This window comes from Pelobates fuscus, chromosome 12 (assembly GCF_036172605.1).
Source record: "Pelobates fuscus isolate aPelFus1 chromosome 12, aPelFus1.pri, whole genome shotgun sequence".
In the NCBI taxonomy this organism is placed as follows: Eukaryota; Metazoa; Chordata; class Amphibia; order Anura; family Pelobatidae; genus Pelobates; species Pelobates fuscus.
This window is the reverse complement of record NC_086328.1, coordinates 49,652,898-49,680,828: the sequence shown is the minus strand read 5'-3', so window position 1 is coordinate 49,680,828 and position 27,931 is coordinate 49,652,898.

Here is a 27,931-nt window from a genome sequence, read left to right as displayed (position 1 = left end):
GTTGGACAGTATCCTCAAGGGACAATTGATGAGGGTCAGAAAAAAATGTTCCAACAGGGACATGTATGAAACGCAGGCCAACAAACTGCTTTTCTGATTTCAGAGTGAAAGATTATCCGGAAGAGACATTGAAGAAGGCATTTAAGGAGGCACTGAGGTTGGATAGAGAAGACCTTTTGAAAGAGAAAGACTTGCATGACAGTAAATGGAAACATCAAACTGATAAAGAAACACAAGAAGTATCACTAATCTTTAACTTTTCTGGGAATAATGGGAGCTTGAGGAGAATTATCAATAAGTATTGGTTCATTTTATCTGTAGATCCTCTCTTGAAGGAGACAGTTCCCAAAAAAAGCAAGAATCATCTATAGAGGGGTACCAAGTATTAAAAGCCATCACATGCAAACAGTGGCGTACACACAACCCATGGGGCCCCGGTGCGAAAACTGATCTGTGGCCCCCCCCCCCCCCCCCCCCCGCGCTTACTCTGCGCGGGCTGGGGCCGCAACACATGGCGGGCGGGCACCTGGTCACAGGGCTGCGACCCGTGCGACCGCGGTATGTACGCCAGTGCATGCATAAACACATACACTTAAAGGACCACTACAGACACCCAGATCAAATCAGCTCAATGAAGTGGTCTGGGTGCCAGGTCTCTCTAGTTTTAACCCTGCAGCTGAAAACATAGCAGTTTCAGAGAAACTGCTATGTTTCACTGAGGGTTAATCCATCTCTAGTGGCTGTCTCATTGACAGCCACTAGAGGATTTTCTGCGATTCTCACTGTGAAAATCACAGTGAGAAGACGCTGAACGTCCATAGGAAAGCATTGAGTAATGCTTTCCTATATGGGCGGTTTGAATGCGCGCGTGGCTCTTGCCACGCATGTGCATTCGGAGCTGAGAGGCGGATCGGGACGGAGAGATCCCCAGCGCCAAGGGAGCCCGGCGCTGGAGAAAGGTAAGTGCTTTAGACACACACACACACACACTCTCATGAACAGACGCACACATTTACTGACAGACACACACTCAGTGACAGACGCACACAAACATACTTAGTAACAGACACACACACTAACACTAACACACTCTAAAACTAACACACTCACTAACACAATCACTCACACTAACACACTCACTAACACACTCACTAACACACTCACTAACACACTCACTAACACACACTCACTCACTCACACTCACTCACACTCACTCACTAACACTCACTCACTAACACACTCACTCACTAACACACACACAAACTAACACTAACACTCACTAACACACTCACTAACACACTCACTCACACTAACACACTCACTAACACAATCACTCACTAACACACTCACACTAACACTAACACTAACACACTCACACTAACACACTCACTAACACACTCTCTCACTAACACACACACACACACTAACACAAACTAACACTAACACACTCACTAACACACTCACTAACACACTCTCTCACTAACACACACACACACACTAACACAAACTAACACTAACACACTCACATTAACACACCCACTAACACACACACTCACTCACTCACTAACACTCACTAACACTCACACACTCACATTAACACACTCACTCACACTCTCACTAACACTAACACACTCACTAACACTAACACACTCACTAACACTAACACACTCACATTAACACACTCACTACCACTCTCACTAACACACTCACTCACTACCACTCTCACTAACACACTCACTAACACTCTCACTAACACTCTCACTAACACACTCACTCACTACCACTCTCACTAACACACTCACTAACACTAACACACTCACTAACACTAACACACTCACTAACACACACTCACACACTCACTAAACACACACACACGTTTTTTCTGTTTTTTTTTTTTAATTTAATCCCCCCAGCCTCCTTACCTGTGTGAGAGCTGGGGGGATTCCCTGGGGTCCAGTGGTGTTGCTGGTCCTGCTGTTACCCGGCTGGCGGGCGCGTGAGGGAGCACTGTCCCCTGGGTGCTCCCTCTTCAGCTCCCTCGCGCGCCGCGTACTGATACCGGAGCTGGAAGATGACGTCATCTTCCGGCTCCGGTTTCAGTGCGGTGCGCGAGGGAGCTGAAGAGGGAGCACCCAGGGGACAGTGCTCCCTCGCGCGCCTGCCAGCCCGGTGACAGCAGGGCCAGCCTCGGGGGGCCCGGAGGTGGCCGGCTCCTGGGCCCCCCAGCAGAAGAGGCTGGCCCTGTGGGTACAAACCGGGTCGCAGGGGCAGCCGCGACCCCTGCGACCCTGGTATGTACGCCACTGCATGCAAAGCAGTTTTAGAAATGAAAAAGAGAACATCAAAACTTTCCTTAATGAGGAGGTGGAATTTTTCCAATGTAGATATCGGCTGCAATTTACAATATGTGGGGGAAACCACAGGGCAAATCCATACACGTGTTGAAGAGCACGTTCGAAATATCAGTAGGGGCTTTAAAGAACATCCATTATCTTTACATTTCACACAAAACACAGGGGTGATCCCACCCAACTGAAATTCATAGGGCTAGAAAAAGACAGGATATGAGGTGGATCTTCAAATTGAAATCACTATCCCCTAGGAGCCTCAACTGGGACTTTGAGATCTGCCATTTCCTATTAATGAGATATAGTTGATTGATATAATGTTTTCCCCTTTTTATTATTATCCTTGCATTTTTTTATATTTTATATTTTATATTTTTTACTGTTTATTGTTTTTTATTATATTTTTATTTTATTATGTATTTTTTACTGTTTGTTGCATTTTATGATATCTTTTGTGTGTCTCTCTCTTGATTATGAGAATATGGATAGTCGTATACTGCAGGTTGGCCACTAACCCAAAGGTAAGATTTGTGGAAATAATTGGATTTATTAGTAGTAGTTTTGATTTAGTAGATAATGCACTTCATATGGGAAATATATATATAAAAAAATAGATGTACCTAAACAAATATATTTGGTAGATAATCTTTGCTCAAAATAAAGCTATACATATGCTTTATACAATAGCTAATAGGAATTTAGCATATTCATGCAATTATGTTGTTTAGTGAATATTCCCCTAACTAATAATAATGCACTTTAAAGAATGGCTTTTTGGAAGTACTAAAGAAAGCATGGTCACTTTCTTTGGGACTAATTTGCAGTGTTGCTAGCTATAGTTATATATTGTGTTCAGTATAAGAGGATGTATATCAATTTGAATAATAATAATAATAAGAAGAAGAAACCCCCGGGAAGAACTAAGTGTAGATTGTGAACACGCCCCCCAAAAAACGGGAATGAATATGGGAGGCTTTAGGGAAGAACACCACACTCCCCGACCAATAGGAGCCCGGGGAGGCGGGCGAAATGCATCACATAGTACGACATCGAGAGGCAGTTCCAGATTGTCACGTGATCGGAGAAATGCCAAAACCCGGAAGTGACTACAGGCTGCTGCTGCTGCTTTTGTAAATTGATTTCTGCTTGCCTAGTTGTGGGTTTATTGCTGGCAAACCCCCCACTTTAGTAAAAGTTTTTAACCTTTTATGTTAATAAATTGTTTTAAGATACTATTCAATTTGGGGTCCTTGCCTCTCTATCCCTCTTATGCTGCACAGGAGCACCAGATATACATCTGAATGAATGGAGATATATTTCCTGAAATAAAGCTGTGGGAAATATCCCTCTCAAGTGGAACTAGAGGTGATAGGGCTCTGGTACATGTGAGTTCTCTCCCAGACAGACTACTGTATCTCTATTTCGGTGTTATCAGATAATCTGTACTATATCTTTTTATTATTTATTCTGGATTGTATACTTGGAGATACTGTACTTATTGCAGTTTGTAGCATGCTAGGTTGTTTGGTATTATTTAGGATTACCCCTTGTCAGGGTAAATCCTGCTGGCAAATTGTTTAATCATGTTACTCATACATTTTAAACCCAACAGACTCTTCTCACATGCACTGTCTTTCTGATGGACACATGATCAATGCATCTCGCAGAATGAAAGCCGATGACCAAAGGCAAATAAGGATGTAACGTTGATAACATTATGAATTTACTGTTAGTAATAATCATTAGTGCCTAATCCGAATGTGTTGGAGGACTCACTGTGTGCTCTACAGTCTCTGTGGTGCCAGAGGGAACTTGTATGTTTTGTCTTTTTCTAACTACTTCTCTCTCATGTGCTCTATAGTCTCTGTGGTGCCAGAGGGTATTTGTGTGTTTTGTCTTCTTCTCTCTTCTACCCATGCAGCCATTTTGCCTGTAGAGTTCTTTATATGTATGCCCTGAATTTGGGGGGGAGAGGGGGGGAGTGGAACAGCATCAGGACTAATTTAAATTGAAAACAGGGATTTAAAAATAAATAAATAAATAAATTAAAAGAAACAGTGAGTGGTCCACTCACCCGTCCTCCCTTTCATTTTCTGATTTTTTTTTTTACCAATTAAAGAAGAATGGTCACTGACGCTATAGACTGGCTAAGTGAGAAAGTTTGTTCTTGTCAGGGCGGAAGGGGTGAGTGGGTGGTCAATTGCCCACTCACCTTTTTATTTCCTTTTTAAAAAATATCCTATTTCTTAGTTGACTCCTGATACCCATTTTTCATTAATACGAAATAGCAAATAGCAAGAGATTAAAATAAATCATACTTAAACTGAATTATCTAATTTTGGCAACTCTGAACTGTCATTGCACAAATGGCAGATATTGCATATCCAGTAGGCTAGGCAATATTGTGGAAGACTTCTGAGGACGCTGCGGGCAGAAGAGAGACGGCGCGCATCCAGGAAGCACATCATCAGGCACTGCCGCGGAGAGAAGCCATGGACGCATGGAAATCGCATCACCAGAATTTGACACCATCTATAGTGATACGTGACTATTGCAGCCATCTTGGGAAGGTCATACGCATCTATGAAGGAAAGCATAGTCTACTCTCCATGGTGAGTGGGGAGGGAAACTGCAGGATACAGCCCATATATGGACAGGGATGGGTAGCTAAATTAACACACCTGTAGTGATTTTAGCAATATGTGAAGGTATATATGGACATTTGTTCATATGTACAGCTGCATGCACCTGAGGAAGACCTATGTTTATGGTTAAAACGCGTTGTGCTTTCTTTTATTTGTTTTGTTCATAAAAGTCATTATACTCATCTGGTTCCTGACTTCCTAAACAGAAGAACATTTCCATTTTTGGAAGGATTGTGTGATGAAAATATCTTCACTTCAACATCATCATATTAATGAAAATGCCAGCATAGTTTAGAGCCGACTTATTTGGGCTCTAAATATTGTGAGTGTTCCAAATTATTTTAATTATCATTTTAAAATATACATATTCATCGATGATGGTTTCTTATGTCCACAGTGCATAGGAATTACCTATCACTAATACCCAGAACACTATATACCATTGTGTGCACTCCAGGCACCCAGGCCACTTCTGCCCATTGGTCACTGATGCTACTCACCCCTTCAGCAACTGGGGATTGGGGGGTGGTGGTGGGAGCAGGGCTGTTTGAAGGAAATTGGGGGCCCCAAGCAAAACGGACATGGAGGCCCCCCAAACTCCAACCCCCCCACCCCCCACATGCACGCTCAAGGTCTGGGCCCCCCTTTCCTCTCCCCTCCAATTTCTTTCCTCTCCCCCTCCAATTTCCTTCCTCCCTCCCCCCTCAAGTTTCCTTCCTCCCTCCCCCTCAAATTTCCTTCCTCTCCCCCTCCCTCAAATTTCCTTCCTCTCCCCCCCAAATTTCCTCCCTCCCTCTCCCCCCCACTCCCTCAAATTTCCTCCCTTCCTCTCCCCCCCACTCCCTCAAATTTCCTCCCTCCCTCTCCCCCCCACTCCCTCAAATTTCCTCCCTCCCTCTCCCCCCACTCCCTCTCATTTCCTTCCTCCCCCTCCAATTTCTTTCCTCTCCCCCCTCCAATTTCCTTCCTCCATCCCCCCTCAAGTTTCCTTCCTCCCTCCCCCCTCAAATTTCCTTCCTCTCCCCCTCCCTCAAATTTCCTTCCTCTCCCCCCCAAATTTCCTCCCTCTCCCCCCCACTCCCTCAAATTTCCTCCCTCCCTCTCCCCCCCACTCCCTCAAATTTCCTCCCTCCCTCTCCCCCCCACTCCCTCAAATTTCCTCCCCCCTCTCCCCCCCACCTACTCAAATTTTCTCCCTCTCCCCCCCACTCAAATTTTCTCCCTCCCCCCACTCAAATTTTCTCCCTCCCCCCACTCAAATTTTCTCCCTCCCCCACTCAAATTTTCTCCCTCCCCCACTCAAATTTTCTCCCTCTCCCTCAAATTTCCTTCCTCTCCCCCCCCACTCCCTCAAATTTCCTCCCTCCCTCTCCCCCCCACTCCCTCAAATTTCCTCCCTCCCTCTCCCCCCCACTCAAATTTTCTCCCTCCCCCCACTCAAATTTTCTCCCTCCCCCCACTCAAATTTTCTCCCTCCCCCACTCAAATTTTCTCCCTCTCCCCCTCCCTCAAATTTCCTTCCTCTCCCCCCCACTCCCTCAAATTTCCTCCCTCCCTCTCCCCCCCACCCACTCAAATTTTCTCCCTCCCCCACTCAAATTTTCTCCCTCCCCCCACTCAAATTTTCTCCCTCCCCCCACTCAAATTCCCTCCCTCTCCCCCCCACTCCCTCAAATTTCCTCCCTCCCTCTCCCTCAAATTTCCTCCCTCCCTCTCCCCCCCACCCACTCAAATTTTCTCCCTCCCCCCACTCAAATTTTCTCCCTCCCCCCACTCAAATTTTCTTCCTCCCTCCCCTCCCCACTCAAATTTTCTCCCTCCCCCCAAATCAAATTTTCTCCCTCCCCCCACTCAAATTTTCTCCCCCCGACTCAAAATGTTCTCCCTCCCCCCCACTCAAAATTTTCTCCCTCCCCCCCACTCAAAATTTTCTCCCTCCCCCCCCTCAAATGTCCTCCCTCCCTCTCCCCCACCCCCACTCACTGAAATGTCCTCCCTGAGTCCCTGACACCCGGCGGGCGCGCGAGGGAGCACTCTCCCTGGCTGAGTGCTTCCTCTTCAGCTCCCTCGCGCGCCGCGTACTGATGCCGGAGCCGGAAGATGACGTCATCTTCCGGCTCCGGCATCAGTACGGTGCGTGAGGGAGCTGAGGAGGAAGCACTCAGAGGAGAGTGCTCCCTCGCGCGCCCGCCGGGTGTCAGCAGGGCCAGCCTCTGGGGGGCCCTGAGGTGACCGGCTGCTGGGCCCCCCAGGAGAAGAGGCTGGCCCAGTGGGTACATACCGGGCCCCCTGCGACCCGGTATGTACCCACTGAATGTGGGGCCCGGACGACCTGAGCAGTCCGGGCCCCCCAGGACCGCATGCCCCTGCCGGCTCTGCTTGGGGCCCCGGGCCAGCTCGGGGCCCCAAGCAGTTGCTTGTTTTGCCTGTCGGCTAGCGACGGGCCTGGGTGGGAGGGAGAGGGGACCTGCAGTGCCAGGAAAACAGATTGTTTTCCTGGCACTGGAGTTTCCCTTTAAGTGTTTTAGTGACAAAGCACTTGGGTGATTTTATATCTGCACTGGGTTTTATTCTCGTTTTTATAGTGGATTTTAGCGCCACTTTTTCTCTTTTTGTTTTTCTCTTTTCTCTTTAGGCACAACGTTGCTGCTGTTTTGGCTGCCCGAATGGCCTTCACTCATTTTTTTCAGACCCAAAATCCATCCGAGCCAAACAATGGCTTGGACTAAATTCTGCTGAGCTGAATTTGTTGGGTTTGTTTTCTTCTTTTTTCTGCCAAAGTGTATCAGAAGAACTGAAAGGATTTGCCTTGCACAACTCTAGAACCAACATAACAAAATTCATCTAGATGCCTGCTAATGTGGATATGGCTAAAATGCTTAGTTTAAAATAGTGCTCCATTGCTAAGGCTGTGAATTCTATGAGAATTGTAGAAACATGTTTTCTCTGAATTACTGTGCTAAAGGCTGATTTTTTTTGTTTGTTTTTTTACCAAGGTCCTAGTTTAGAAATGTAGATGAAGCACAACATTAAGTTTTGAATACTTGCATTGCATATTAACATGGAACACGCATGTGCTCTCAGAGGGCATCTTAATGCCAAGCTATTAGGTATTTTTGGATAGATAATTAGGGTGAAAGAAAACTGAAATTTGTTTCTTGCATATATTCAAACCTTAATTATTATTTTTAGTTAGGTCACCTTTTGCTGTGGCTCTTGTCAACTGGTATTTTCAAAAAGTGCTAAATAGTCTCATTGGGATAGGAATCAGATGCATTTTTTTAACCCAGTGAGAAATTAACAATGCAAAATTGCTTATGTAGATGAATGCACACTGCACTGTTAAATATAGACACGACAATTTTTCTCTATAATTTTGCTGCAATAGAAAAAGAATCATAACGCAATAAGAACCAAACTGGGGGTTGCTGCCATACTTTTTTTTTTAACAGAATAGTGTTTTAAAATACTAGGAGCAACAATGGTGAGCTAATTATACCATTTTGTGCTGTAAATCCATTTAGGAATGTGACTGAGAACTAGTGTCTATATTTACCTGTAGCCAGGTTAAATGCAACAGTAATTGACAGTCAACACAAAAGCAGACAAGAGTTTGGAATGTAGTTGTTGTGACTAGCAAATACTACAGTACTATTAAAACAATACAGTATGTTACTATTCTACAGAGGGATGACTGGGAAGAAAATTGGGAAAGAGTGTACCGAGCCAGTGGCTTTCCTTCTTAAGAACCAATGCCAACAGAATGTCTACTAGGAGAATGTTCAGAACATTTCTACTGTTCATAAAGAGTGATATAACAAAGCAAGTCATATCACAGTTGTGGTGTTGGTGATCGCACCATTGCTTAAAACCCCTTAAGGACACAACTTCTGGAATAAAAGGGAATCTTGACGGAATATATCCGCCATGCGTCCTTAATGGGTTAAATGGAAATCTTTGACTAATAGTATAGCTTATTAATCCATGCCTACATCCTTCACTTTTTTTTTATAATTTTTAAATAATGTAGTATACATGTCAAATGAGTCTTAGTGTGGGAACTGAAAATGCATTGTATATCCTCACATTTTGTTAAATATATTTATACAAGTTATCCCCAAGATATAAATATGACAACAATAGCAGAACCAACATGTAAGGCCAAGAAATCACACCAAAGAAACTGATATATTCCTTAATGTTTGATGTATTGTGTACATTTATGTTAACAGTAGTGTTGCTGATCTAGTTTATATATAAATCACTTTAAACATAAGAGAATTTACACTGGGGGATCGCTTCCATCTATCATGGTTAATCCTCCTTGCTCCCCAGTCCCCCATTATCAATATCTTTCCTTTTAGTAGAAGAATACGAATTGCAAAGGATTAAAGCGTTCCAACTGAATCTTCAAAACAGTACCCTTTTAGTAAAATTGGTGTCAAGATGATGTAGTGCTCATATTTAAAATTTTAGTTCTACACGAAACATTTACATCTACAAGATGTAGATCAATGCTAGAAAAAAAAATGTTGCCTAAATGAGTGTTAGGAAACAATGTCAAACAATATATTTTGGATGAATGGTGTGGCTCTCTTATTGCAGTTTGTAAGAATGAAAATTGTTGTGTTTAGTATTACTTTACTTCTGTTAAAAAAAAAAAAAAAAAAATTGGGGATCTTGCATCATGTTTCGGAAAAAATGGACAGGATTATTCACAAAGTGAGAATTCAAAGTGAATTTCAAATTTAAGGCCAGAGTAGCCGAGTTGAAAGCATGGTTGCCTTCGAGAATTTGTCCAATTCAGCTATTTTGATCTTAAATCTGAAATTCACTTTGAATTCGTATTGAATTCTCCCTTTAGTGAATAATCCTGATGCATGGATGTATATTATAAACATAGAAACATAGAATGTGACAGCAGATAAGAACTATTCGGCCCATCTAGTCTGCCCAATTTTCTAAATCCTTTCATAAGTCCCTGGCCTTATCTTATAGTTAGGTTAGCCTTATGCCTATCCCACGCATGCTTAAACTCCTTCACTGTGTTAACCTCTGCCACTTCCGCTGGAAGGCTATTCCATGCATCCACTACCCTCTCAGTAAAGTAATACTTCCGGATATTATTTTTAAACCTTTGTCCCTCTAATTTAAGACCATGTCCTCTTGTTGTGGTAGTTTTTCTTCTTTTAAATATAGTCTCCTCCTTTACTGTGTTGATTCCCTTTATGTATTTAAATGTTTCAATTATATCCCCCCTTTCTCGTCTTTCCTCCAAGCTATACATGTTAAGATCCTTTAACCTTTCCTGGTAAGTTTTATCCTGCAATCCATGAACCAGTTTAGTAGCCCTTCTCTGAACTCTCTCCAGAGTATCAACATCCTTCTGGAGATACGGTCTTCAGTGCTGCGTACATTCAACACATAAAAATACAAATTTTGAGAGGAGCTTGCAGATTATACATACATTGATTTATAAATCAATTATCAAATCAAACTGATGCATGCAGCATTCCAATCTGTACAAAGTAGAGAATAGTGAAGAAGATAGAATGACTGTTAGAAAATAGTACATGAGTTGAAATGTACCAGATAATCATTTGCAGAAGGTTCTACATAACAGTGAGACTTTTATGTAACTACATTGTGGACACACTTCACATTATCATTCAGAGATTGCCAGACTAATGAGAATATCAGACTAATAGTTTTGTTTTATTCATGATCCTTTAGTTGTTATTTAACTTCCAAAAATAATAGAAAATATTGATTAACCAAAAAAAAAAAGGTTTGAACTTTTGTAAACATTGAAACTTTAGTTTCAAGGGTTGATGAAATGGTAAATAATTGATCTGTTTCATACTGTCCAACGTAAACTGAAATTTGTGTTCCAGGTGTGTACTTTTTTTTTTTCTAAGGCCGTGGGAGCCATATATAATTTGGTTTGAACTTTTGGCAAAAAAAGCACAATAGCAACCATTCTATAGTTTTGCTAGTGAACAGGGTTATTTACTAAAATGAGAATTATCAGAAATTGAATTGAATTCACAATTAATTTAAAATTTAAGGCCAAAATAGCTGAATCGGAAAAAAATATTGGAGCCGACTATGCTTCCAATTTGGTCTTAAATTTTAAATTCCCTTTGAATTCACTTTCAATTCCTGACAATTTTCACTTTAGTAATAAAACTCTGATTTACTAAAGACGTTGGATATTTTAGTCCCAAATTTGCAGTCCAATTCTTTTCGCAGTATTTGTAGTCACATCTTTCATGTCTGAATTTTTCTCTAACTTTCAGTAGTTCTTTGATTTGCTGTAAGTCAAACATTGAGATTTTACTTTATTATTTTGAAACAATCTCCTAAGCTACTTAATGATGTGCTTGTGACTGTGCTTACATAACTGTGTTTAATCCACCAAATAATCATGATTTGCATGAATGTGTATTACTACTTAATATACAAGCAAAGACTTTTGGTTTATGTTATCTAGCTCCAGTTGTTTAGCACTGTAGCTATATAGAGAAATTATGTAATGTATAAAGTAGCACAACGTGTCTATAAATTGTATTAAAGGTTTGGCAACGATGTTCCTCGATCGTATGTAAACCTTATCTGCCACCAAATCCTTTCTTTCTGCTGTATGTAAAAGCTTATACAAAATATAGACTTAAAGCACAGATTACCCTTAAAGTGGCATGAGCAGCCATCTAGGGCCCCTGTTTGAGTCTGGAGCCTGGCTCTGACTTTTCGGCGGCTCTCCATGAGCTTGTAGGTAAATCAGTCGATCTCTCTTCTCGACCTTGTACCCCTCACTATCTTGAGGGAGATTTGTGCTCTGCATCTCTATCGTGTTCAGATCACTCTGTATGCTCTTAATGTGAAGAGCACCCAATAGAGGTGCAGACCATGATGCACCCCACCCAACCACTACAGACGCAGCTACTCAACTCATGCCCCACTAGACCACCAGGAATCCAGCTCCTTAGCTCACTATGCACTGGACCATTGTCCCCCTTCTGCCAAAAGGTAAGCAGGAGGGAGGCAAGTAAAAAACCTACAGAACACACTTAGACACATGCAACACTTAGACACATGCAACACAAAGCAACACACAAAATGCAGCAACAAACAACATTCACCAGCACACAGAGGCATACTCACCCCCCACCACCACCACCACTTCTTACAGCTTCCAGCCTCCTTTGAAATGCAAAGAATGGGTCCTCAATGTGCAAGAAACTGTTGTAAACCTAGTCAACATATCTGCACAAATAACATAGCCACTCACGACAGTAAAACATGTAACATTAAAGACTTATTCTCCTATACATTAAGAAATGTTACATACATGATTGAATACATGCAATGTGACTAGGGATGCTCTATTGGTGAAACCATCCAACAATTAAATTAAAGAATTAACACACTCAGATACTTCATAACACACCACGAGGGAGACCATTACTGCAACCCACTTGGACACCTCATCACACAGCAAGACTGTTCCATTCAGAACCCTAGTATTAAACATCTGAAAGAGAACATCACAAATACAAAGTAAAGGAAACCATTGGAGTCCAGAATGATACTTTTCTTCAACATTTTCAGATAATGGACTAAATGTGTAGTGGACCTTCATTTCACTGCAGAAGTCTTATATCAGTACTATGCTCCTTCTCATTGAACAAGTATATACTTTTTACACTAGAGCCATAATGTTATTGTATGGGTATATATTTAGCACAAGGACTTGTGCATTACCTTCTGCTAGTTACCGCTCTCCCCTTCTTAACTTGCTATCTCTTCATTTAACTCTTGTTTTTCTTTCCCAATAGTGTGCTTATTTCATTTTGGTCAGTATTGACTTCTGAAAGCTTATCACTCCATAGTCCAATGAAAAACATATTAAAATAATCTGCAATACCTCCTTAGTTTGCATAAACATATTTTTAAATAAGTCACTCTTATTGTTTTTTCTTGGTCTCTTTCCACTCCAGAAAACCATTTTTTTTTATACTTAGACACCATAATCTATTAAGAAATGAAAATTGTATTGTATTTGTTGCACAATTTTATATGCTGTATATGTATGTTTTTTGCTTATTTACTGCATTTTGGTGATTGTTATGTTCATTGATGATCAATAATGATCAGTATTTGATGTTGAGCACAGAGTAGTTGAATATTTGCATATACTTTTTTATGGATATTTGCTTGTTGAATTAAATTTTGGTAGTTTCAGTGCCCAAATAAGATGTATTACTCACCACTGTGAAATTAAGGTTAGACAGGCATCGTAGCTCCACAATGCAACCCAGTAAATAGCAAAAGACACAGCATGGGTTAAATTTAGGGGTGGCGTAAATCAACTCTTCTACAAGGATTTAATATTTTCTATTTACTGAAGAATTATCATATGCTTAATTATAAAATGTGTTCATAAAATAAACAAAAAACTATGCTATAAATGTTAAGATATTCAACTTCACTGGAACATTTCCTTGCTATAGATCATATGCTGGTGATGATTTGTTTAGCGCAGTAACACAGGCTGCATAGTAGGTCAATACCTTTAACTGTGAAGTCAAGAATACCCAATTATACCATTGGGACTCTCCTTCTGCACTGCATATACATGCTACATACCAAACTAAGATTCAGGTGGCAGACTCTGGTGTGATTGGAGTAGTAAGTTAAAAAGACCATTCATGACCTTCAGTCGAAACATCAAGTGATCATACATGCATACATGGTTCTACCATTGAGTTATATACTAAGGACATCTGAATTATGTACATCAAGGTGTTGGAAACCCAATTAGCCAACCTAGTAACTGTTCCATGAATATTATCAAGTGTGATATCCCTATACTTAATTATACATAGTTAATCCAAGGTTATGGGTGAAATCTCTTTAAACAGATTATATAAATGGCCTAATTCAACATAAACATGCAACCCAGGTAAGACCCAAAAGCCCCAGAGAAGTGAGGGAAGGGAGAGGGCAGAAACCAAGAACAAGGTAGAAACACAGTAAATAACATAGAAAAACTCAGATGCACATAGTACAGAAGCACTGCAAGAACAAACAACAAAGTATATAAAAAATAATACAGAAACAACCTTCAAAAGAGGCAATATAAACAAAGTAATGGAGAGGAATATTACTCGGGCTGTCTGCTTGATGAAGCAGCAAAGTAAGAGGAAGTGATGAGGTCACTATGCCTTATGTACATCCTATTCTTGTGTTTCTTTGCTGCTGTGTGGAGCTATTAAAGAGAGATTATGCAAAATACAAAGCCACCTATCATTGTTAAAATTAAGATTATTAGTACACCAAAGATAGCAGAATCTTCAATTATCATATGCCACCAGGGACATGTAATTATTCTCAACCATAAAGGGACCAAGATTCCCAGATCATCTTTAGTCCAGTGATGTGTATCCCACACAGATAAGGGCAATCATTGTTAGAATTCATTAAATATTGTTATGCTTCCCTCTATAGATATATATCATGTGCTTCTGCAAAGGGCATTGGTATTGTGGGTTATTCTCTAAGCACATAGCTATATTCTATGAGTTCCTGTTTCCCAGAGCTATGTTAGCCTTCACTTTTTGCAAGGCTTCCATGTATTGAATTTAGTTTTCAGTCTAGCTTCACTATTACAGTGAAGACTCCTAGAACCTGTCAGGGTACCTGAGGCCTCTACCTCTAAGGGAGGTAGAGACTTGGTGGTTTATCCGTCCAGGCGAGCTGTTTCCTCCGTTCCTCGCGGTTCATCCAGCCACTTAAACACCGGCCGCGAGGAATCCACGTCCTTTTCTAGCAGGACGCTCAATACGTGACGTCATGACGCTATCACGAGCGATCTGCCACTCAAGTGTCCGATATCCAATCGGCACTTGTCAGAGGCGTGCTTACCATCCGGAGCCAGGGTATTTAAGCTTACTTCTCTCTTCAGCTCATTGCCCTGTCGTGGTTCTAGCTTGTCTAGTCACTCAGTGCTCTGGTATTCTAGTTTGCTCTATTTGGTTTTGACTCGGCTTGTTGTACTTCCCTGCTTCTCTGTTCTCCCTTGACCCGGCTTGTCTCTCGCTTATCTGTCTTCTCGTTCCCTCGACCTCGGCTTGTCTCTGACTATTCTCTATTACTCTCGGTACGTTAGTCCGGCCATTCTAAGGCCCGGTATACGTACCTTTCCACTCTTTGTACTCTGCGTGTTGGATCCCTGTCCCGATCCTGACATTACGACAGGGCCAATGGATCCTGCAGGTACAAACAGTCAGCTTGGTTCTTCTGATCCCAGGTTTGACGCCATGGAACATAGGATGGATCAGATGGCTTTAGCACTACAGGCACTTTTGTCTCGTGCTAGTAACCCACCTGAGGAGACACGTACTCCTTCTATTTCTCCTGCAGTCTCAGGTCTAGAGGTAGCCACTGTAGGTGCTTCTTCCCGTATTACCCCACCAGTACGTTATGGCGGGTCACCGGAGAAGTGCCGTGGTTTTCTGAACCAGATTAGCATCCATTTCGAATTACAACCCCGCTCTTATCCTACAGATAGAGCGAAGGTTGGATTTGTTATTACTTTACTCATTGAGAAAGCTCTGAGATGGGCCAATCCTTTATGGGAGAATGATAATCCACTAGTCTATAATTATAATGCCTTTGTAGCTGCGTTTAGAAGAACTTTTGACCCTCCTGGTAGAAAGGTCAATGCAGCTAGATTACTGTTGCGCCTTAGACAGGACAATCGAACACTTGTGGACTATGCACTAGAGTTCAGGTCCTTGGCGGCAGAAGTTAAGTGGAACGAACAGGCTTATATAGATGTGTTTCTGAATGGGTTATCAGATGTAATTCTTGACGAGGTCGCTACTAGAGAACTCCCTGAGAATTTGGAGGATTTAATTTCTTTTATATCTCGTATTGATGAACGCATAAGAGAGAGGCAGAACACTCGAGATAGGACCCGTAGACCCTCCTTTAAACTAGCGCCTACCTTTCAAAATTCTGAGTTCGAGGACTTACGTATTTCTGAACCTATGCAGATAGGCAGTACTCATCTCACAGAGAGAGAGAGACAGTACAGAAGAAGGGAGGGTTTATGTATGTATTGTGGAGTCAGAGGACATTTACGCCTAAATTGTCCTAATCGTTCGGGAAACGCTCGCACCTAAGTTTCTCTAGAGGACAGGCCTTGGGTGTTTCTACTTTGTCCTCTATTCACAACTACAAAGAGTTCAGGCTTCTGTTACCCGTTTCTTTGAGGTGGGAGAAGGGAGTAGTAAAGACTATGGCACTAATCGATTCTGGAGCTGCTGAGAGCTTTATAGATCAGGGTTTTGTTGCCAAGCATGCTATCCCATCCCAGTTAAAAGAGACACCACTGGCTGTTGAGGCCATCGATGGTAGACCGTTACTTGAGCCTGTTATTTTCCATGAGACCATACCGATTAACTTAACTGTTGGCATCCTACATAAAGAGGATATATCCTTAATGCTCATTTCTTCTCCGTCTATTCCCATAGTCCTGGGGTACTCCTGGTTGAGGAGACACAACCCTATTATTAATTGGGAGTCTGGGGAGATAGTTTCGTGGGGAAAGAATTGTCAAGAAAAATGCTTGCGGAAGGTCTTACCTCTCGGATTAACTAACACATCGACTACCTCTGACAATCCTACAGAGACACAAATTCCGTCTCAGTATCTAGATTTAAAGGCAGTATTTGACAAAAAGAAAGCCGATACCTTACCCCCACACAGGTCCTTTGATTGCAAAATTAACCTACTCCCTGGTACCATGCCTCCCAGAGGTCATGTATACCCATTATCTACTAAAGAGAACTCAGTTCTAGAGGAGTATATTCACGAGAATTTAGACAAGGGATTCATCAGGAGGTCCTCCTCCCCTGCCGGGGCTGGATTTTTTTTTGTTAAAAAGAAAGATGGTTCTTTGAGACCTTGTATTGATTATCGAGGCTTGAATAAGATAACCATTAAAAATGCCTACCCGATTCCCTTGATCACCGAACTCTTCGATCGTTTGAAGGGCTCTACAATTTTCACCAAGTTAGACCTCAGAGGGGCATATAACTTGGTGAGAATCCAGCAGGGACATGAGTGGATGACGGCATTCAATACTCGATATGGCCACTATGAATATACTGTTATGCCTTTTGGGTTATGCAATGCGCCAGCTGTATTCCAGGATCTGATAAATGAGGTTCTTAGGGAATTTCAGCAAGATTGCGTCATTGTATACCTAGATGATATACTCATTCATTCTAGTGAGATTGAGACTCATCACAAGCAAGTCAGGAGGGTTTTGCACAAGCTTCTCCAGCATGGCTTGTACTGCAAGTTGGAGAAATGTAGCTTTGATCAAACCCAGGTAACCTTTCTCGGCTATGTGATCTCTGGGGAGGGATTTAAGATGGATCCGGATAAGCTCCAATCCATTCTAGAGTGGCCTTTACCCAAAGGTCTTAAAGCCGTACAGAGATTTATTGGTTTTTCTAATTATTATAGGCGCTTTATTAAGGGCTATTCTTCCATTATCGCACCTATCACTAATATGACCAAACAGGGGGCTGATACTAAGAATTGGACTACTAAAGCTCTCCTTGCGTTCAAAACCCTCAAGGAGCTTTTCGCTTCCGCTCCAATTTTAGTTCACCCCGACACTTCTCTGCCTTTTCTACTTGAGGTAGACGCATCAGAGACTGGTTTAGGTGCTGTTCTATCTCAAAGGTTGGGGGTTGATAAACCATTACATCCATGTGGATTTTTCTCTAAAAAATTGACCGGTACTGAAAGCAGATATGACATTGGTGACAGAGAATTACTAGCGGTTATCAAGGCTTTGAAAGAGTGGAGACATTTATTGGAAGGTACATTACATCCTGTTACCATTCTAACTGACCACAAAAATTTGTCTTATATCGGAGAGGCTAAGCGGTTGTCCTCCAGGCAGGCTCGTTGGTCGTTGTTTCTTACCCATTTCAATTACGTTCTGACTTACAGACCTGGGTCAAAGAATTCTAAAGCCGATGCGCTATCTCGCCAATATGAGCCCTCTGCTTCAGTTGAACCACTTATGTCCTCCATTGTACCCAAATGCAATATTATTGCTAATACCAGTCTCAAAATTCATTCTCCGCTACTTGACCAGATCTTGAAGTCACAACATCTAGCTCCCGGAAACACTCCTGAGGGAAGAAACTTTGTTCCTCCTGAACTTCAACTGGAGCTCTTACAATGTTTTCACGAAAGTAAAATAGCTGGTCATCCTGGTATTCGCAAGACATACTCTTTGATATCCAAGGATTTCTGGTGGTCTTCACTGCGAAAAGATATTGAGGAGTTCGTCGCTGCTTGTGAAACTTGTGCCAAGACTAAACTACCTCATGCATCTCCATGTGGCCTGTTACACCCCTTGGAGATTCCTGAGAAACCTTGGTCCTGTTTGTCCATAGACTTTATCGTTGATTTGCCTGCTTCCAAGAGACAGACTGTTATTCTCACGGTGGTGGATAGATTTACTAAGATGGCCCATTTCGTGCCATTACCTAAACTTCCGACTTCTCCTGAATTGGCGGAGATTTTTGCAAGAGAGGTTTTTCGCCTACATGGGATTCCTTCGGAGATTGTCTCTGATAGAGGCTCTCAATTTGTCTCACGTTTCTGGAGATCCTTTTGTTCTCAAATGGGCATCAAATTGAACTTCTCCTCGGCCTATCACCCTCAGTCTAACGGAGCTGCTGAACGTACCAATCAAAAGATCGAACAGTATCTACGTTGCTTTGTTTCCGAACACCAGGACGATTGGGTCGGTCTGATTCCTTGGGCGGAGTTCGCACACAATAACCTTGTTTGCGATTCAACTCGCTCCAGCCCTTTCTTCATGAACTATGGCTTTCATCCTTCGATTTTTCCTTCGGTTTCCTCTTCTCAGGGGATACCGTCGGTTGATGATCATGTCGCCAACCTGAAGAAATTATGGGATCAGACTCGGCAAATTCTGTTACATAGTTCCTCGTTGTTCAAGAAACACGCTGACAAGCATAGAAGAGCGGCTCCTGTTTTTGTTCCTGGGGATAGGGTATGGTTAAGTACTAAGAACATTCGACTAAAAGTTCCATCTATGAAATTTGCTCCTCGCTACATAGGTCCTTACAGGGTTCTCACTCGTATCAATCCGGTTGCGTATCGCCTTGCTCTGCCACCTGCCTTACGCATTCCTAACTCTTTTCATGTCTCCTTGTTGAAACCTCTTATTTGCAACAAATTCTCCTCTAAGGTCTCCTCGCCTCGTCCTGTTCAGGTGGAGGGTCGGGAGGAGTACGAGGTCAGCTCCATCGTTGATTCCAGAATTTCAAGGGGAAAATTGCAATATCTGGTCAACTGGAGGGGATATGGTCCTGAGGAGAGGAGTTGGGTACCTCAGGAGGACGTTCATGCTTCTCGCCTTCGCAGAGCATTTCACCTCCGCTTCCCATCTCGCCCCGGTTCCTTCCGCCCGGTGGGCGTATCTGAGAGGGGGGGTACTGTCAGGGTACCTGAGGCCTCTACCTCTAAGGGAGGTAGAGACTTGGTGGTTTATCCGTCCAGGCGAGCTGTTTCCTCCGTTCCTCGCGGTTCATCCAGCCACTTAAACACCGGCCGCGAGGAATCCACGTCCTTTTCTAGCAGGACGCTCAATACGTGACGTCATGACGCTATCACGAGCGATCTGCCACTCAAGTGTCCGATATCCAATCGGCACTTGTCAGAGGCGTGCTTACCATCCGGAGCCAGGGTATTTAAGCTTACTTCTCTCTTCAGCTCATTGCCCTGTCGTGGTTCTAGCTTGTCTAGTCACTCAGTGCTCTGGTATTCTAGTTTGCTCTATTTGGTTTTGACTCGGCTTGTTGTACTTCCCTGCTTCTCTGTTCTCCCTTGACCCGGCTTGTCTCTCGCTTATCTGTCTTCTCGTTCCCTCGACCTCGGCTTGTCTCTGACTATTCTCTATTACTCTCGGTACGTTAGTCCGGCCATTCTAAGGCCCGGTATACGTACCTTTCCACTCTTTGTACTCTGCGTGTTGGATCCCTGTCCCGATCCTGACAGAACCATTGCCTGGTTTCTGGGTTTACTATAAACACCAGACTGCGCTTAAATCTGCCTTTGTACATACCAATGTCTACTAAAGATCCATTAGTTCCCACAGACTCAGATTTAATGTTGTGTTTTATATTTACATGTGTTCATTGAAGGGCTGGCAACCTTTGGCCCTGGGGGACAAATACAACTTAGTAGCCTTGATTTTGTTCAATGAAACTCACAGATTTTGTGTGGATGGATTGGCCCTGTCACATGGAGCATGCATGTAGGATATGATGGAGGTTTGAGTTGTAAGATGTCCCTCAACCATTAGTATGACTTGCACAGTATGACAAGGACTTCACACATATTGCACAGATCAATGTGAAGGCCCTGTCATACTGTGCAGACATAGACTTTGTTTTTGGTGGTTCCATTGCCACCAATGACATCTGTGTTTGTTATAAATCTAAGGAGACATGTCTAATCTCACACTGCTGTCAATACTAAACACCTTCATGGATATCATACATACTCATTGTAGTCTAGCATCCTGGCCTACCCTAGATACTGCAGTCTCTACAAATTATCCAAGTGACTTCTGTCCAGGTCTGGGGAATATTGAGTTTGTGGTCCACAAGCCCATGCTCAAATCAACACAGTGTTGTACTAGCAAAGGCCATGCACAATTCTTCCTTACTCCTGCTGAATTATGTAAACACACTTTCCAGCACACCTCCTGTTATTTAAATCCCCAGAAGAATTACATGAGGCAGCAGTCCATAACTACTGTATGCTAGTGGCCCAGGAACACTTGTCGCGCTGTCCCCTTTATCAGCCCTCCAGGCCTGTGTTTATGGTCTACAATACTATAAGAATTCTGGCTTAAACAAGATTTTACTGATGTATCACTGATTATAGTAATTTTTACCCTGTTTAAAAACTTACGGTAGCTGTGCATAATACGAAGCTATTTATCATTACCTCTGACTTTATTTTCTGCGTATTGCCAAGAATTATTTTGCATTCATTCATATTTCAACACATGATCTGTCCAATTCAAATATCATGTTGTCCCTATCTCCAATATATAGGTTCCTGCTCAAATCCAAGACACATTGCATGATATGTTGTTAAAGGAACACTATAGCATTAGGAATACAAATATGCAGTCCTGTGAATTTAGACTGAAGAATGAAGATTTAGTCTAAGGCGAAGGAAAGGTGTTTTTTTATAGTAATAATAAAAAAAAAATCTCTGCTTGAAGAGGTAATTTTATAACATGACAGGAGGCTTCGTATTTGCTTAAGTTTCTCTTTACTAGAACTCCACAGCAGCACAGAAAACAACCAATCAGAAAAAAAGTTAGGTACTATAAAACTTCCCTCCCCATGCATCATTTCCTCTTTCTTTGCTGCTCTGCAGACAGTACAGGTCAGAGTACCACTGCCTCCTGCTTCTAGTGGGTGGCTTTGGGATTTTGTATGACTTATTTAGGATTTATATTTAATATATATATTTATTATGGTATAGATTTATTATTTATATATTGTATATATTGCATTTATAATATTTAGCTATCTTGTTATATATTTATTATTTAAATATATTTTGTATTTAGTCATATATTTATTTCTTTTGATATCATATTATATTTATTATATATGTTTTATGTTTATGGATTTTAATTATATCTTTAATATTTTCGTATCAAATTATATGTGTATTATTTATATATTACATTTTGTTCTTCGTTATGTATATATACTTGCTTCCCCTGTGCTTTGGGGATGTTTTTTCCTTCCAGGTGGTTGTTTTATGGGGGTCCATGGGGATTCATTGAGGTTTACACCCCCCCCCTTATCCCTCTACCTAGCGCCATTCTATTAGCACCCCCCTCCCGCCCCCCCGCGGGCTGCACTCAGGGAGTCTGGAGACTAGCCGTTTGGCTGCCTCCTCTGACTCCATGAGCTGCAGTGTGAGCCTGCCAGTGCCCAGGATTTTCTTGCGGTCGTACGCAGTACCCAGCGGCCGGGCCCGCTCACCCACGTGGCCGCCTCGCCGCGGCCGGCTTCTTCAGAGAACCACGTGCGTCTGACCGGCTATAGGAGGGTGCACCGGCTCGTGGCCCCTCCTCCAGACACGGTGATCGGACCGCAGTTTGTCTTCCCACGCTGTCTTTCTGGCTATGCAGGATTAGCATATACAGTAGCAGTATCTTGCTTCTGGGGTTTATTGTACTTTTTCTATATACATTTTATGTTTCTCCATATCCTGTAGAATTATTCTTTTTTGACTATTACATGGCTCATACAGAACCAGTTTGACAGTGGGATCAGGGGTCACCTGGACTTGTAATAATCCAAGTGTGGGATAACATTTATTTTGCACATTTACTCATATGTTCTTAGGTACATATCTCGGTGCATCAGTATATATGTTCCTGACCTTTTTCTGGAGTCAGAGATGAGACTACTTTAGGATGATATTCTCTGTCCATGGCTAATATAAAAAGCTAAGCAGACCTTGTTTTGGCACAAACTGATATGGGAGACCAGCCTATGCTGACACTGATTCAATCCCATCAGAGTCTGTGACTTGTAGAATTGGAAGGTGGCCCTTCCAAGCTCAAAAAGAGGGTGTATTGAGTTGGAAATTGTTTGCCCTGACTCCTGAATATACCATGGCTATAATAACCTTCAAGTGGCATGCTGTTGATGCATTATTTTGATGAAGGAATCTCAAACAAATCTGCATGTTCATGTGCATAACCTACTCACAGTTAAAATGACTCACTCAGTACATCATTATTTAATGGGCACTATATCACTGGAAAATTTTCAGCCTATATCCATTACAGCTGGAATACCACTATTTGCCTGTTTGGCTTTTAGGGACTGCTAGTCCCAGCTATATGTTATTAACACAATATTACGCTGTCTAATAGGGTTGGCGCCGGGGGATCCTATGTCAAGGTACCCGGAAGATTGGCAAATATTAGTGGACTCTGCCATACGCATAGGTCCCTTATTACTCATTTAGACGCAACCCAGGATTGGCCTGCTATGTCTGTGCCCCTTTGATTGGCCTGCTATGTCTTTGCCCCAATGATTGGCCTGCTATGTCTGTGCCCCATTGATTGGCCTTCTATGTCTGTGCCCCATTGATTGTCCTGCTATGTCTGTGCCCCATTGATTGGCCTGCTATGTCTGTGCCTATTTAAATGACCTGCTAGGTTTGTGCCTATTTGATTGGCCAACTATTCTGTGCCCATTTGTTTGGCCTGCTGGGCCTGTGCCCTTCTGACAGGCCTGCTCTATCGGTGCTGAACCCCCTTTTGGCTGCAGGCCTGAGGGAATATCACTAAGAAAAACCCAGTGCCCACTAGTGACATGGAGATGGTCAGGTGTCCAAGCAAGCACCGTTGCCATACTATACAAGAGGACACCAGTATACGGCCACCTGAGTATGGTGGGAAGGGTGAAGGCCCTAAACCTCGTGCCTGAAGGGCAAGGTTTCTTATAAAGACCCCGGGCACGCATCCACGGTTTACGCCAGCCCGGCGATGGCACATCTCCAAGGAGAACTTCGCACAGGCAGGGACCGGTATTCAGACGCCTACAGGGGGACACGGTGTTTCCTTGTCTTTAACAACTAACCCTCTGTCTCCCAGTATCCTTATAGATATCGGTAGTTATTCCTGCGTAAGGTTAGCTCCTGGCCCTGTTCAGTGGGGCTTACTTGATTTGCCTTCCGGCCTGCTATTTGCATTCTATCCAAGATTTTGTGCCTTCTTTTTCCTATCGCTCAGGTCGTCGAGAGGCCTGACTTGACCTCCTCCGACCTCCCGGGTGCTCATGGATTGTGGAGAACATCTCCAGCTTTCCTCAGGCTACCGACGGTCATCCTGGACCCCGCGCGCACGCACGGGATCCGGGCGGTCAGTTGGTAGTTTCCATAATTGTTTCCGAAGGTTGTATTTTCGCACCATCCCTTCCTGTTATTGAGGATGGACACGGCCCGAGGTTGTATACTATCCCATCTGCCATCGGTCTGGTTTACTACCAGTTGATTCCTTCTCAGGTGAGCGATTCAGAGAGAGGTCTCCTGGTCGGGGAGAGACCCACCTAAGGTCCTCAGTCTTATGCTGATATTAGTAATTGGTGTACCCCTGCAGTTGGTCACCCTGAGTCTCTAAGGGACTCTAGTTTGGCTCACAAGAGGGTGAGGCCCTCCATCACCTCGATCCGAGAATGATATTTTATTTTCGGGAACAGAGAGCGAATACCTCTCATATACAGAACCGGACACTGATTTGTTATTAGAGGGCGCGGCCTTCCCTCAACCTCAGCCCGATACTGAGCTGGATACAGAGGACATGTTTGGAGTGACACATTCTCATAGATAGAACCGGTCACGGATGCAGACTCTACTGTTTGGTTATTAACGGGTGCAGCCCGCTCAGGTTATCAGCCGGACGCTGACGCGGAATTCGGTGACCCTGGCTCGATCGGTGAAGCAACCTTGCACATCAAGAGTTGAGACATGGTGGCAGTGTCTTATCGCGGCCCTAAGTCCGCAAATGACCTACAACATTTTATGACTGCAGGGAATGGCTAATAGGTCAACTTGCCAGCTCATGGACTGGATGGTAGGAAACAGGTCGCAACCCCACGTACAATGGATCTATCAGCGGATGGTGTTTTTTCCGTATTTGGGATACTTCTTTAACTGGCATCTTCATCGATCGGTCTATTGTCATTTATCGTAATTGGAAAGTCCATTTAGGATTGCTCGGATAGCTCCCGGAATATGTACCAGTGAAACAAACAGCGTTGGATTTGTTGACTGAGCGTTAAAACAGCAAATACGAAGCCTCCTGTCATGTTATAAAATTGTAGATTATGCTAGCTTTAGTGTACCTATAATCTTAATTTTTATTAATGACAGGAGGCAAGTATTTCCCACCCATTCTTATCCCTCCCTTGTTTAATTTTAATAGTTTGGATTAATCAGGTACGTATGCAACTCTGCTTGTTGTCCCTGCTACCGGTCACTAGTTTCTTATGTCTGTTTTCATAAGTAAGGTTGGGATATCTACATATTAAGGTAATTTTGGTTACTACATTGGGTACCTACATGTTTATTCAGAGTACATTTCATGGATAATCAACCTGTTCGATTCTGTTTTTCTCTCGCTTCAGTTTACAGTCCATCAACGTTATCTGATTTGGCAGTTCTTCTCTGATGGTGGACATTGGATGATGGTCTTCATTGTATCTAGGACTTCATTTCTTCCCCATTATGTTTTCTGCCTTTTATTCTGTTTTTGTCGCAGCTTGAAAGAGGAAATGATGCATGGGGAGGGGAGTTTTATAGTGCCTAACTTTTTTTCTGATTGGTTGTTTTCTGTGCTGCTGTGAAGTTCTAGTAAAAAGAGACTTAAGCAAATACTCGCCTCCTGTCATTAATAAAATTTAGGTACACTAAAGCTAGCATAATCTACAATTTTATTAGAGTCTGTTCAGATCTTTAAACAGCAACTGGATGAATACTTGCAAAAATATTATATTCAGTGATATCATTTTTAATATTTGGGGTAACAGCTTATTGATCCTAAGAGAGAACTGAATGCCATTCTTGGGTTGTGAAGGAATTATTTTCCTAGTTTGTTGCAAAATTGGAAAGCGCTTAAAACAGGGTTTTTGTCTTGTTTTGGATGAACAGAAAAAAAGGTCTGACCTTGATGGGTGCAAGTCTCTTTTCAGCCTAAGTAAGTATGTAACTGTGAATCTGAAAGAACAATACTTTGTTAGCTCTTGATAAAGCATCATCTTTCTTATTCAGTTCTACTCAAATGTGACAATAGAATACAAAATTATGTACCAGAGATAATCAAGTCTATTTGCCCATGAATTCTATAGTTGTGAGAGAGCCATATTATCAGAGATAAATACAATAGATTGACCAGACCAAAAACAACCCCATCAAATTGCTGCTGCCACCACAGTATAAATTTTAAATAAAGTCAATGTGTCATTAAATTTAGGTAGAGTCAATATGCTTTTAGAGAATTTTACAAAAACCTTTTGAATTCTATCCAGTTTCTACTGTGGAATACTAGTCTGCATGACTGAAGTGTCCAGATTAATGCCCAGAAAGCATAGTCATGGACAAGTCCCTTCTCTCTTGCAAATATATATTAAGTTCAGAAGAGAGAGAATATGTGACAAACCCTTTGGTAACAAATCGGGTTGATCAATAGTCAAGAAATCATAGTGAATAACCGTAAAACACCTAAAGTGATTCAGCAAGATCCGAAAAAGGGATTATGTTAAATAGGTGAGGACTGCTCTTAGAGAAAATGTTAGATGAGTCACATAATGGTATGTGTCTTTCGACTTGGTACCATGCAGATGCCAGAGTGATGTATGAATCGGAATTAATTTGAAAGCATCTGTAAAATCTGCTTTACAAGGAAAGCTCCTTTACCAGCTAAGACTATTTGCTGGATGACTTTGTCTATAGTTACATATTTGAGAGCAAATTCTTTAGAAGAGATGGATGAATTGAGGCTAGGGATAGAAGACTTATGAGGCTCTGACAAGTCATAGATGAGATGTGGTTTCAATGAGAATTTACCATACGCAAAACAGATAGGATTGACCCTCCGTGAAGAATATTGTGGCTTTACAAATGGACTAATGGACAAATAGAAAAGCCTTTTTAAAATTCTATCCCATAGATGTGTCTTTACAGTTTTGCTTGTATGCATTACCTCATGTAAGACAAAGGTTCACAGAATGAACCATTGACTGACACACAGAGCAAGTTGGGATTTTATGACCAGCAAAATAGCCATACAAAAAACTCAGTGTCTGTTGCCTATGCTGTTGCTGCCTTAGCTAATGAAGATCTGTGATTGACATAAAATCTTACATCATAAATCTTAAACAAATACAATATCTTCCCGTGGATGCGCTGAACAGATTATGTCCCTATTGAGAGCTGGGGGAAATTCTGGCATAGACAGTTTCCGTGCCAGTCTGGGGTATTATGCTCCCATGGCTACTAATACTTCAGCTAGAAGGACAAAAAAAGTATTACTCTATGAAAATAATTACCGGTATGTCATGAATTTAGGCACTGTCCATGCTCTGAGAGACATGATATGTGAAGCTTGGCCAGAGGACGGTGTTAAGGAAACACTCTTGTCTTTTTCCAACATGTGAGACATCTTACCTTCCCAAATCAGATAACACAAGTAAACAACCTAGACATACCATACTCATAAGATTACTAATCCCATGACTCGAGGAAGTAGAATTGATTCAAAAGAAGGACAATAATGACCGCGTGTATAGGACCAGCAAAACGTGGTTGCCCTAAACTTCGTAGACAAAGACTCGAAGAAGATGATATGAGTATAATTTTTGGATGTACATAATGATGACCCGAAACACACCTGGGAATAGAGGTAGGTCATGATCTAATTAATTTTGTTCAAACAAAGGCCTATGAAAAAGAGGAAAAAACTAATTTTCTCTGCCTTCTACCCATCCCGTATGTTGAGAGATATCATTAAAGATAATAATATCAGTACCTGTAATGGATAAACCTAAATTATGTATAAACAAATAATACATTTGTAACAAGAATGTAACATTCATAAAACCTACCACAGATAATAATTAGTAGTGAGGATAATCCAGCATGGGCTACGCTTATTAATTGCAACGTCCCCTGGAATACACTGACTGTAGGGATGAAGCCATGAACCAGAGCCAAATTTAGTGTTAGACGTGCCTGGCAACAGAATAAAATACCTTTTCACCTGCTGACCAG